The following is a 13,515-nucleotide window of genomic DNA, read 5'->3' as shown; positions in this document are numbered from 1 at the left end:
CTCTCTTGTGGTGTTTGTCTCGTAATTATTGATTTGTAAAAGCTTTTTATATAAGAAGGGCATTAACTTTTTTCAATTTGGTTATAAATAATTTATCACAGGTCTTTCAACTATTCGGGTTATATAGAAATCATTTTTATTATTATTTAGCTCTTTATGTCTTCATATATATCCATTATTTTCCTTTAAGGGTTTCTGGCTTGGGAGTTACAGTTAGAAATTCATGTGCATTTTATTTACTTAGTTTTTAAAAAAAACGTTTAGTGTTTATTTTTGGGAGAGAGAGAGAGAGCACACAAGCAGGGAAGGGGCAGAGAGAGGGGGAGACACAGAATCCGAAGCAGGCTCCAGGCTCTGAGCTGTCAGCACAGAGCCTGACGCGGGGCTCGAACTCAAGGACCTCAAGATCGTGACCTGAGCCAAAGTCAGGTGCTTAACTGACTGCACCACCCAGGCGCCCCCGCATTCATTTTAAAATTACAGAATCATTCACTAAAATTTTCTCCCCACAGGGGTCCCTGGCTGGCTCAGTCAGTGGCGCCTGTGACTCTTGATCTTGGGGTTGTGAGTTCGAGCCCCACCTTGGGTATAGAGATTACTTAAAAATAAAATCTTAAAGAAAATAAAAGAAATTTTTCTCCTAATAGTTTTATATTTAAAAAAATATATATATTTAAATCTTTATTGTGTGTAGGCATAAGATATGAGTTCAAGTTTCAACCTCCCCCCACCCCCAAATGATTTGTAGGTTTTTTTAACCTCGTGCATTGGATTTCTTGCTCATTTTCTCATTAGTTTAAGTTCATATGGTTATGTGGACCTATTAGCAGACTTTGAATCTGTGTATCTGTTCTTGTGTCAATTATACTATAGCTCTACGATTATAGAGATTATTAGGGTATGTCCCAGTCAATATTTTTCTGTTTTCAATTTTTTCTTTTTTTTACTATTATCATAGGCTTTCTTCCAACTGAATTTTAAATTTGTATGATCTTTACCTTTTTTTCAAGAAGGGCCCTGTTTGGTTGGTATATGCGGTAGTCAGAATAATGTCCCCCACCCCCAAGAGATATTCCTGTCCTAATTCTCAGAACCCTGGAACATGTTAGCTTACATGGCAAAGGGACTTTGTTGATGTCATTAAATTACGGATCTTGAGGTGGAGAGATTATGGGCCATCTGGGTGGGCCCAGTATAACCACAAGGGTCCTTTTTAAACGGAAGAGAGGAAGAAGGGGGGTGTCAGAGGGATCTGGGAGGATGGGGGAGTGGTCACAGAGATACAACTTGTGCTGGCTTTGAAGACAGAAGGAACCACAAGACCGCAGATGTGGACAAGCTCTAGGGGCTGGAAAAGGCAGGAATGGAATCTCCCCTAGCACTCCTTGACTTTAGGATGTCTCACCTCCAGAACTGTAAGAGGATAAATTTGGTTTGTTGAAGCCACTAAGTTCATGGTGGTTTTTTATGGCAGCAATAGGAAACGAAAACAGTATACTTTCTAAATTCCTCCGTTCCTGAGGATCTATGACTCTCACACACAAGCGATAGCTTGATAAGTTAAAGAATTGGGTTACAGTAATTTTCCCTCAAACTTGTAGATATCTTGCTTTGTTGATTTTTGGCACTTCGTCCTGCAGAAGATAAGTTTGAAGCCAATCTGGCTGTTTTCACTTTAGTTTCAAAATGCTTCCTCAGGGCGCCTGGGTGGCTCAGTCGGTTAGGCGTCTGACTTGATTTCGTCTCAGGTCATGATCTCACAGGTTTGTGAGTTCAAGCCCCACGCTGATGGCGAGGAGCCTGCTTGGGATTCTCTCTCCCTCTCTCTCTGCCCCTTCCCCCACTCTCTCTCAAAACAAATAAATAAACTCAAAAAAAATAAAATAAAATCCTTTCCCTAGGTGTCGGGAATAAGTTCCTTTTATCCTTGAAATATATCTCTGCAGACTATGGGTCTCCTACTTATTTTTTCTAGGGTTGGCAGGCCTTTCACCTTAAGGGCTTGTAAATGTCTTTAGCCAAGAGAAACTTTCAGGCAGTATTTCTATGAATTGTGCTTCTGCTCCCTTGACAACATTGCTGCTGAGAATTCCTTTCATGGTAACTATTAGAGTTGTCAAAATCTCATGCTATTGGGTTGCTGTTTTTTTTTTTTTCAATCAACTGCTATAATACAGAATTTTATTACAGTTCGGTAACACATGACTTCTTACACTTCTTAGGGCAACAGGAAGCAAGCTATCACAGAAATCAACAGCGCACTGAGATCACAACTCATGAGTCCATGGCGTACCCGTCACCATCTAAGCGATCACACCATCCATTTGTACCTCATATTCATTTCATTTTGTGCACACGCAATTCTTGGATCTAGCCAATGTGGTTTCTAGAAAACGAATTCCATCATTTGCATATTAATGGCTAAAAAAAGCCCCCCAAATATGTATAGAAAAGCTGACTGAGCTCATGTCATGCTTCCCGCGTTGGGAGCTTCCCCCTAAAAGCATTTGTAATGAATCATGTGTTCAAACGCACACTCAAGTGGAGGGGAATAATGGGAAGTGGAAACCAACAAAGCATCAGGATTTTTCTGGAAATGACTCAGAAAAGGCTTTTAGTTTTTTTATTTTAAATTTTTTTTTTAACGTTTACTTATTTTTGAGACAGAGACAGAGTGTGAATGGGGGAGGGTCAGAGAGAGAGGGAGACACAGAATCTGAAACAGGCTCCAGGCTCTGAACTGTCAGCACAGAGCCCAACGCGGGGCTTGAACTCACGAACCACAAGATCATGACCTGAGCCCAAGTCGGACACTTAACTGACTGAGCCACCCAGGCACCCCAGAAAAGGCTTTTAAAGAGAGGTTTTTGTCATGGCTTCATGAAGTACAAGCATCCTGTGACTAAGCTTGCTCTAACGAGGCATAAACACATGATGCAGGAGTTCTGGATTACTGAGAAGTGGACTTCCTCTCTCCAGAGGTTGGCCTCCAGAAAAGCTAAGTGAAAACATCGTTACATGCGTATAACAAACAGCACCAGGAAAAAGCCACTCGTGTTTATTTAGAATATACAAGAGTCATGACTTCAACAACCCCAAGGAAGCTGTCTTCTGGGGCAGGATTGCTGGTGAATTACATGATGAAATATGTTTCTTATGAAAATCCAGACCAAGTTAAACACAGGCATCAGTGGGCACAAACATTACTCAAAACCGTGCGGTAGCTTTTGTTGATTTTGAAAACTTAATACTTAAAAAAAAAAATTTCCCATGGAGCCAGGGTGCCTCAGGGGCTCAGTCGGTCAAGTGTCCCACTTTGGCTCAGCTCATGATCTCACAGGTCGTGAGCTCGAGCCCCGCATCGGGCTCTCTGCTGTCAGTGTAGAGCCCACTTTGGATCCTCTGTCCCCCTCTCTACCCCTCCTCTGCTCTCTCTCTCTCAAAAATAAATAACACGTTAAAAAAAATCTCCCATGGGGACCTCTTGGAAACTTCTGAACCATGAAACATGTAGGTTACTTCAGATTAATGGGGGTATAATGATGCACATATAAGCTTATGATTTACTATAGTTGCTTTAGTCCTAGGTGTATTCCCGAGAAGGTACCAGAAATAGAAGTGATGTAGACAGTAGAGGCTGAGGGTGGGTGTTGAGTGAAGACCAGGTATAAAGAAGCCTTCCTTCAAGATTTCTACTGAGTCGTGTTATGAGTGCTGAAATGGTTAGGACCACAACTCCTTGCCTCTGAATGAACTCACCATGACCGCCAGAATCCCCCACACCAGACACCTGACGGTCAGCCTTCACTGTGTTCCCTCCCATCGTCACACCATTCTGCTATCCCCACTATGACTACCTCAGCTCAGGTCTTCATAACCTCTTGCTACGTTAAAAATGGGCGGTAACTTGAACAGACACGTCAGCAAAGAAGACAGTGATGAACTAACACGTGGAAAGATGCCCAGTGTCGCTGGTCTTCAAGAAAGTGAAAACTAAAACCACAACAAGATATCACTCCGTACCTAAATGGCAATGAAAGCTACCAAGAGCACCAACAGTTGGCCAGAATGTGGGGCCCCTGAAAGCCTGGCACCCTGTGTGTGAGAGCATAAGACAATGCAACCGCTTTACAGAGAGCTCCGTGGTGGTTTCCTGTGGAGTTGAACACAAGCGCGCCCTGAGCAAATCCTCTGCTGGGTATTTGCCCAAGAGAAGTGAGAGCACATGCCTCCAAAAAGCCTCGTACGAGAATGTTCAGAGCAACTTTATTTATTACAGCCCCAAACTGGAAGCAATCCAAATGTTCATTAGCCAGAGAAATGGCAAACAGATTGTTGTTTATTCATACAATGGAGTATGTCTCAGCAATAGAGAGGAATAAACCACGGATGGATTGTGAAGGCACATGGAGAACAAAAGAAGCCAGATGCTTACATACTGTCCAGTGGCATCTATATGAAGTTCAAGTACAGGCAAAAGTGATCTACGGTGAGAGACGTCAGAATGGTGGTTGCCTCTGGGAGTGTGAATGATTAGAAGGCAGGGGCACCTGGGTGGCCCAGTTGGTCAGGAATCCGAGGCTTGATTTTGGCTCAGGTCATGATCTTGAGGTTCATGAGATCGAGACCCTCATCGGGCTGTGAGGGCGGAGCCCGCTTGGGATTCTCTCTCTCTCTCTTCCCTGACCCCACTTGTACACACGCTCATGTGGGCTCTCTCTCTCTCACTCTCAAAATAAATAAATAAACATTAAAAAATGAGGGGCCCCTGGGTGGCTCAGTTGGTTAAGCATCCCACTTCAGCTCGGGTCATGATCCCATAGCTTGTGAGTTCGAGCCCCGCGTCGGGCTCTGGGCTGACAGCTCGGAGCCTGGAGCCTGCTTCGGATCTGTGTCTCCCTCTCTCTCTGCCCCTCCCCCATTCATGCTCTGTCTCTCTCTATCCCAAAAATAAAAAAATAAAAATAAAAACGTTGAAAAAAAATAAACATTAAAAATTTTTTTTAAATTAAAAAAAAATTATTAGAAGGCAGCCCAAAGGGGGACGCCTGGGTGGCTCGGTCGGTTAAGCATCTGACTTCCGCTCAGGTCATGATCTCGTGGTTCTTGAGTTAGAGCCTCGCGTCGGGCTCTGTGCTGATGGCTCTGAGCCTGGAGCCTGCTTCAGATTCTGTGTCTCCCTCTCTCTCTACCCCTCCCCTGCTTGTGCTCTGTCTGTCTGTCTCTCTCTCAAAAATAAATAAACATTAAAAAAAAAAAGAGGCAGCACAAGGGAATTTACTAGGTTTTGGGAATTATTTTCTATCCCATTTGTGCGCTGAAACTTCTAGAACCAAACACTTAGGGTCTGTGCATTTTCTTGTATTTCACTACAGATAAAAATACACAGAACACATTTATCGTTTCTGTTTTCTGGTAATTCTACTCTATACTTAATGAATCTTTTCCAGGTGCAGAATCAGGTTTTTATTCTATCATGTTTTCCTTTTCCCCCAGGGATTCTGATCTCTTCCGATCACCAGAAATTCCAAGCACCCTGATACTTTTTCACCATCTCCGGGGCTCGACTTTTTGTCCTCCTCATCGGCATTCGGAGAGAACTTCTCAGCTGGTTCTCCACCTCCCAGAGGTCGCCTCTTCTCTCTGCGGGAACCATGCGGCGGCTTTAATTCTGAAACAGATCCCGCATCTAGGAATATTCTCTCGGGGCACACAGCTCCCTTTCCGTTTCCCCTGCTGATGCGGAAACGAAAAACACAGGCTTTGGCATCAGATCTTGTTTGTCAATCTAGGCTCCTGCCTCCACGGATGGCTTCGGGCAAATTAAATTTTATAAGCCTCCCTTTTGAACCCGCAAGATGAGGATCTTAGCCGCGACAACTTGATGGTGTCCTTGTAACAGTTTTGTGAGATAACGCTTGCACAACACTTAGCCAGCTGTAGGCATAAAGAAGTGCATAAACATTAGCCTACAGCAACAATAGTAGCCACCTCCTTCTCGTCCCCGTGCTTGCCTTCCTCCTGACAGCCATGTGGTTTCAAACTATTCGCTACTCGCCTTCCAGGTCTTTCCTACACTGGCTGCTGACACGTGGCGGAAGTCCAGCGAACATCTGTTGAAGAAACGGATAAACTTCCTCCTTTATTTTCGCCGCATCCTCTGACATTGCAGTGTAGCTTCTCTCTATTTTTGTTGTCAATGAGACTCGATTAGTGAGAACCTATCCTGGAACAGGTTTTCAAACAATGCATCCATCACTTTCCCCAGGAAAATATTGTTACCATGTTACCTTGACAGGGGGCTTCAACAATGAACAAACGCATCAGGAATGGAAAACGGATTCCGGATTCCGTGTTGAAAGTTTCTTCAGACGTGCATCATAACAAGACCACGTTAGAATTCGTTTTCGTGAACTAGGAATTGGGGGGTGGGGGCTCGTGGCACTTGGTGGTTAAAATTTTATTCTTTAAGGGTTTTCAAACATGGTCTAACTTGTTTTAGTTTTCCTTCATTCAATCTCAAAATAAGTTATTGGAGAGGTGATAAAGCAAGGCCCCTCTCTGCCTGCCTCACTCAGTTAGTGGAGCACATGACTCTCGATCTCGGGGTTGTGAGTTCAAGGCCTACGTTGGGTGTAGAGGTTACTTAAAAATAATTCTTAAAAAAAGAGACAAAAAAGAAGAGAAGAGGAGAGGAGAGAAGACGAGAAGAGAAGAGGAAAGAAGAAAAGAAAAGAAAAGAAAAGAGAAGAAAAAAGAAAGGCCCTTTTCATCTAGTTCCTTAAAGTTTAAGTAAATACCAACCTTAGAAGGATAGTAGGTACATCTTAGGTGTTAATTTCGAAATTCCAATCCAAATGTCCAAATGTGAACTTTTCATCCTCTGTGGGCCGGAGAAATCAAGATCTTTCACCATTAGAGTTCAATCCGTCCATCTTAAAGCCCTAGGCATTGATGAGCCAAATCCTTTTTATCCTCTGCAAAGTTATTTTTTTGCACCACCGATGCCAGCCCCCCCGGGCAAGGCTTTGGCCCTTTGCCAGCACTATCTCTGTGTCTACACTTTGCCGCCCCTGCAGCTGTGTCCACGTGCTCAGGACCCCACCCCTTCTGTCTGCTTTGGGCAGAGAGCTGAGCTGCAGGACCATTCCTGTATCTTGTGAGCTCCTTGCTACCCTCACCTCCTCTCCGGTAATTGAGCCTTCCAGTTCGAGGGAATTCCTTTCCCCACCAGACCAACGAAGACCCAGCCACGGGAGTAGATACGCATTGCCCGAGGTGGCTCCCCCGGGCCCCAAACAGCTCCGTGATCGCTGGATATGGTGGTCACCTACAGCTGCGTAACAATGACCCCCGACCTAGTGTGTTAACACAACAGGCACCTTTCTGAGGGTCAGACATCCGGGAGCAGCTCAGCGGGGTGGTTCTGGCTCATGGCCTTTCGAGAGACTGCAGGAAAGCTATTGACGCAGACTGTGGTCTCGGGAGGTTGACTGGGGCTGGTGGGTTCACTTTCAGGCTCCCTCCTTTGGCTGTTGTAGGAAGATTCTGGCCGTGTGGACCCTCTCCACGGACTACTCAGGACACAGCTTCCCCCAGAGTAAGATTTGCAGGAGAGAGAGAGAGAGAGGGAGAGTGCATACCCAAGAGGGGGGCCGAAGTGTCTTCTGTCACGGTCTCAGAAGTGGCATCCCTTGTCTTTCCGCCATATTCTATTCATTAACAGTGAGTCACGAAGCCCAGCCCACGCTCACAGGAGGGACAATTAAGCTCCACGCCCTGAAGGGAGGCATATCAAGAGTTTTTGGATGCATTTGAAAAATCACCACCCTGGGTTAACCTATGTATCTTCTCAGGTATATGGAAATACAGTTAAGTCAACTCATAACGTGTGAACTTGTTTTTTCATCCTGGAATGTAAGATTCGTATAGAAAAAAAAACGCCACTCTTCAGAGCTGTCCCAGCCCTGGGGCGGGTGGGGGGTGGGGGGGTAGGTCACTGCTTTTCTGTCCCTCTGATCCATTGGGCTGCTCATTAACACGGTACAGGTGGCCCCGGACAAAGCAGAACTAATGAATGATCTCAGTGCAAAAGGGAGAGTATGTGAGAAAGACGGGGAAAGGGGCAGAAATGGTTTGGGGCCGCAGGCAACATAATAGATGAACTCTTCATCTGCAGAGTGATTCATCGCCCTGTCACGGACTCCCTGAACTGGAAGGAAAGTCAGGTCTCTGAACTGTCTAGAAAGTGGGGCTTTGGATGCGAGTCAAACCCAAGCGAGTCATGGCCGTCCCAGCACGTTTGAGAAGGAGTTTAAGGAGCCCTTACTGTGGGTCTCAGAGCTCTGACACGGATTTGCGCGGCTCAAGGGGCTCAAAATATGAGAACAATTTAAAAAACACAAATATTCCTGCCTGCGCCTGGCTTCCTCCCGCCGAAGTGAGGCTGTCCTGTTGGTCGCAACGCGCTGCATCAGGTCTGGTGACGTCTGTCAGGTTTGATCAGACTTCATCCAGATGTCACCTCCGGCCATGCGCTTGCCGGAGGAAGGGAAATGAGGTTAATACTAATATGGTTATGTATTGGGGTTTCCCAACGTGTCTCCCCCAGAACACTGGCCCTGTGAGTTGCCCCCTGAGGAGAAAACTGCGCGGTGAAATGAACGTACGGAACATTGCCTTCAACGCCACCACTTAGAAACGCACGACGTAACGTTAGCCTGGGAAGGCACATGAGAAGTCCTGCAGCTGAAAAACTCTTTTCCTTCTCCTCCTCCTTCTCCTGATGATTATTAAACTGGATTTCACCCAGCGTTTCCCAGATATCTTTGTCCACAGAACACATGGGATGTTAATTTTGGAAAACCACGTATTTCAAGTAATTTCTAACTGGTCTGCGTTGTTATCAAAGAACATGATCTGTGAGCTGTGTTTTTTTTTTTTTTTTTTAGCTTGTGAGATTTTCTATATGGTCTCTGGCACGTTCAGACGTGTAGCCGTCCCACCTGTACGTGAGAACAATGTACGTTTCCCCACGTACCCGTCGGGGTATCTGAATTTCTACGGAACCACGTTTGCAAAGCAGCGTGGGGCAGATTGTGTATATCTGTGATAATGCGTTTGTCCTTCTGACACGTCCGTTACTGAGAAAGGCGTGTCGCAATCTTTCGTTCTGGAGGAGACTATCTCTGTGTCTCCCGGCTGTCTCTCAGTTTTTGCCTTGTATACTCCGTGGCTCTTTAGGATAACGCAAACTCGGAATGGTCGCACCAACATAGAGTGACTGTTGTTGTCCCCAGTACTAATTTATTTTGACTGTTCTTGCTATAACTGCTTCAGATTTCCGTGGTATTTGCTTTGTAGCCCTTACTCTTAACTTGCAGTATCTTTATGCTTCAGGAGTGTCACGACGAAATAGGGCGTCGTAGATGTCTTTACTTACTCGAAATTGGAACTCTGTACTTTCAGTGGAAAGTTCATCTTAATCTATTGTAATTACTATATTCGAAGCCTTCTTTTCCATCGTCGCCTTACTTTGTGCTTCCTATTTGCCTTGGTAATTCCTCATTTGGTTTTCTCTCCTGTTTGAATAAGTTGATGTGTTGTTGTTGATTGCATTTTCCCCTCTTCCAACTTGAAAATGATACCGTCTCCCCCTCCGTTTCCCCGTCTCTCCCCCCTCCCCGTTCCCTCCCTCCCTGTTCCTCTCTTTCTCTCTCTCTCTCTTGCTCTCTCTCTGTCACATCTGGAATTCTGGTTTACCAAGCCTCAAATCTAAAGTTAATAACTTGACCATTCCTGAGCAATGATTCCACCTCCAGACTTAGCTGCTGTTGCTTTCCGGCACTTTGTTCTTTGTTTAAATTATTATTATTTTGTGTAGACTTAAAAAATTTTTTTAATGTTTTTAAGAGAGAGATTGTCAGAGGATGAGCAGGGGAGGGGCAGAGAGACAGGGAGACACAGAATCAGAAGCAGGCTCCAGGCTCCGAGCTGTCAGCACAGAGCCCGACGCGGGGCTTGAACTCACGGACCTGACCTGAGCCAGATCATGACCTGAGCCAAAGTCAGACGTTCAATCGACTGAGCCACCCAGGTGCCCCTATATAGACTTTTAAAAATGTAACTACTTATTTGAAAAATTTTCTACTCACTATTTCTTCAACATCAGACTTTTTTTCTGGAATCATTTTTCTTCCTGGAGAACATATTTTGGGTGCTTTTTGTTAAAATCTCCTAGCGGCACCAGTTACTGTGTGTCCGTAAAATTCTGTTCAATTTGCCATTGTTTTGAAAAGTTAGTTTGCAGGGCCATCAATCCTATGTCAGTGTTTTGAAAGGATCGCTACACTGAGGCATCACTATAGTGAATCTCTGACCTCACTGAGGGTAGTAAGGAGTCTCTAGGAAATCCGATTTTTACCTGTAGCTCAACATTTCTTCTCTTTGGCTGCTTTCGGGATCTTTGATTTCTCATTGGATTCCTGTCATGTCACAGGAATCCAGCATGGTGTGGATATCTATTTGTTTAACCAGCTTGGGATTCACTGAATTCTCCTTAACTGGGGATTTAGCATCAGTTCTGGAAAGTTCTGAGCCATTATCTCTTTAAATACCTCTACGCTTCCATTTTCTCCCTTCTGGATTTCTGCTTTAGACACACATCACACTTCCTCACTCCCTACTTTGTACTTATTCACCTCTCTTTCATATTTTCTATCTTATTTCTCTGTGCTCAATATTGGCTAATTCCTTCACATCTGCTTTTCGTCTCTTTCTCAAGCTGCCTTTAACCTACCCCCAACTCATCTGTTAGGTTTCTTGTCTTGTTAATTGCTTTATGAACTTACTTTGTAAAATGCGATTATTTAAAAAATATTCTCAGACATTGTGATTGTTCTTTGTGGTCATCTATAGTCTTTCACTTCTTCAAGTAAAAATTGTTATGTTATAGTCTGTATATTAAAATTACAATAATTAAAGTAGTTGTGATTTGCTGCTTTTCTTCATTGTGGCTTCTTTCTTTTATTTTTTTTTTTAACTTTTGTTGTTAATGTTTATTTTTTTTTAATATTAAAAAAAATTTTTTTAACGTTTATTTATTTTTGAGACAGAGAGAGACAAAGCATGAACGGGGGGAGGGTCAGGGAGAGGGAGACACAGAATCTGAAACAGGCTCCAGGCTCTGAGCTGTCAGCACAGAGCCCGATGCGGGGCTTGAACTCATGGACCGCGAGATCATGACCTGAGCCGAAGTCGGCCGCTTAACCGACTGAGCCACCCAGGTGCCCCATTAATGTTTATTTATTTTTGAGAGAAAGAGAGAGAGAGAGAGAGAGAGAGAGAGAGAGAGAGCACAAGCAGGGGAGGGGCAGAGAGAGAGGGAGACGCCAAATCCGAAGCAGGCTCCAGGCTCCAAGCTGTCAGCCCAGAGCCCCACATGGGGCTCGAACTCACAAACCCGAGATCATGACCTGAGCCGAACTCAGACGCTTAACCGACTGAGCCACCCAGGCACCCCCATTGTGGCTTATTTCTTTGCATGTTTTGGAGTTCATTTTGAATTCACATTCACCTGCGTGCCAGCCATGGCAATCCCAAAGACGTGTGTCGAGGCTGGTTTTGTCTTTGGAGGTTTGCTTCTGCAGGGAACCTGGCCTGTGGTCTTGTGCCTCTCCCTCCTGAGCTCTAGGCTTCCTGGAGCCTCCTCCTGGTCTGCATCCCTCCCCTCCCTCACAGAATGAGTCCCACTCACAAGAAGCTGAGAACGTGGAAACAAGAGTTACTCGTCTTTGAACAAATTTCCCCCAGAGTGTTCAGTGGTTATCAGTGGCTTTCCCAAGGCTTTGCTAGATTTGGTGCTCAGATGACTTAGAGTCTTGGCTGAGGCATGGTGAGTGCTGTTTTCCTGTGAAAGCCACACTCCCAGAATGAGACCGAGGGAAAGGGAAAGCAAAGCCCCACGGATGGTGAAACGACACACAGGAACATTCTTTATGTGCGATGGCCTCGTAATGGCGTGACTCACAAACTACTCTTTTTCCGGCAATGTTTCTGAAAGACACCAGTATCCAGGGGAGAGCCTCGGAAGTTTCCAGTGTTGATAAAAAAAAAAAAAAAGTTAAACCTAGTATTACCTAATCACTCAAGAAGATCTCAGAAATTTATTATAAACCATTTCAATCCAAGAGACAATATTATGTGCGATGAATATTTAAATCCAATCACATTAGATCTAATAATACAACGAGAGATGTCATTTCTGTTTGTGCTGAGCAGCTTGAGAAAAAGGGTGATTTTTTTTTTCCTATTTGAATAATGAAGACAGTAGAGATGAGAAATTTTCATGACACGCTGAATTTTGTTGCTGTTAAAATCAAGTCCCAGACATAATACTGGAGAATCAACTCCGCATTCCCCATTCTGATCTCAGCTCTGCCTCAGGACTTTCACGTGACTCTGGAAGGTCACTTCGGCTCCCTGGGTCCCGGTTTGCTCAGCCATGAAGAGCTTCTCCCGAAGGCTTCTCCCAGCCCTGCAAATGCAAGATTTTGGGGATACATTTGCATTGATTGTGGCAGCATAAGGAGCACTCAAGATTGGCCTCAGACTTTAAATTTTGTATCTCATGAAATCCAGGCTTTGAGAGATGCTGTGAGTGGCACAATCGAAGTGCCCCAGCTAGCTGGGAAGCGACTCACACAGAGGTTGAAGCTGTTTCGCTTGAAAGAAAGAAGGGAAGGAGGGAGGGGAGGAAGGAAGGGAGGGAAGAAAAAGTCAAGTTGACTTTCAGCGGTCACTGGCTGGCTCAGTTGGGGAGCGTGTGGCTCTTGATCTTGGGGTTGTGAGTTCGAGCCCCATGTTGGGTGTAGAGATAACTTAAAATTAAAATCAATCAATCAACCAATAAAGTTGACGTTCAGGTAGCATAGTAAGGCGAGAAAGTCGTCAACCCCTATTGGCAGGCACTGATCCACGTTTTAAGCACGCAAAGATCACCATCTTGAGGGATAAGGACCCTCTTGTGTTCAGTGCTGTCTATAATGCAAAGCCCCTCCATTTCTGTAAAAACGCAGCTTAAAAAAAAAAAAATCTCCGTGTGGTTCTACTGAAGGGTAAGACGTGTGCTGCTTTTGCTGACGGGTGGTTGTAGACGGCGTCAGACGCCTAGGTGCGGAGATGACAATATTTCGCAATTGTTGGACATGCTTTGATCTGGAGAGCAGGAGAGGAAAGTCGGAAACGGAGGGAGAAGTTTCTGAAGTTGATTTTCGTTTCTTAGAGACTCCCTGTAGGAAGCGTTCTTAACTGGCTCTGTTCGAGCATTACGGAATGGGCACGCTTCGCTTCACTAGGGCGACACTGTGCTCCAAGTGTCCTTCCTCCGGAGGGTGGAGAGAGGGAGAGGCAGAGAGGGCAGGACGGCAGGGGGAGCCGTGCAGGGACCTGCGTCTGGGGATGCAAGGCTCTCTCTCTCCAACGTGGGTGCTCACGTCTCCAGCTGTTGCCAGAGTA

Source organism: Prionailurus viverrinus, chromosome C1 (assembly GCF_022837055.1).
Source record: "Prionailurus viverrinus isolate Anna chromosome C1, UM_Priviv_1.0, whole genome shotgun sequence".
NCBI classification, from domain to species: domain Eukaryota; kingdom Metazoa; phylum Chordata; class Mammalia; order Carnivora; family Felidae; genus Prionailurus; species Prionailurus viverrinus.
This window is presented reverse-complemented; position numbering follows the sequence as displayed.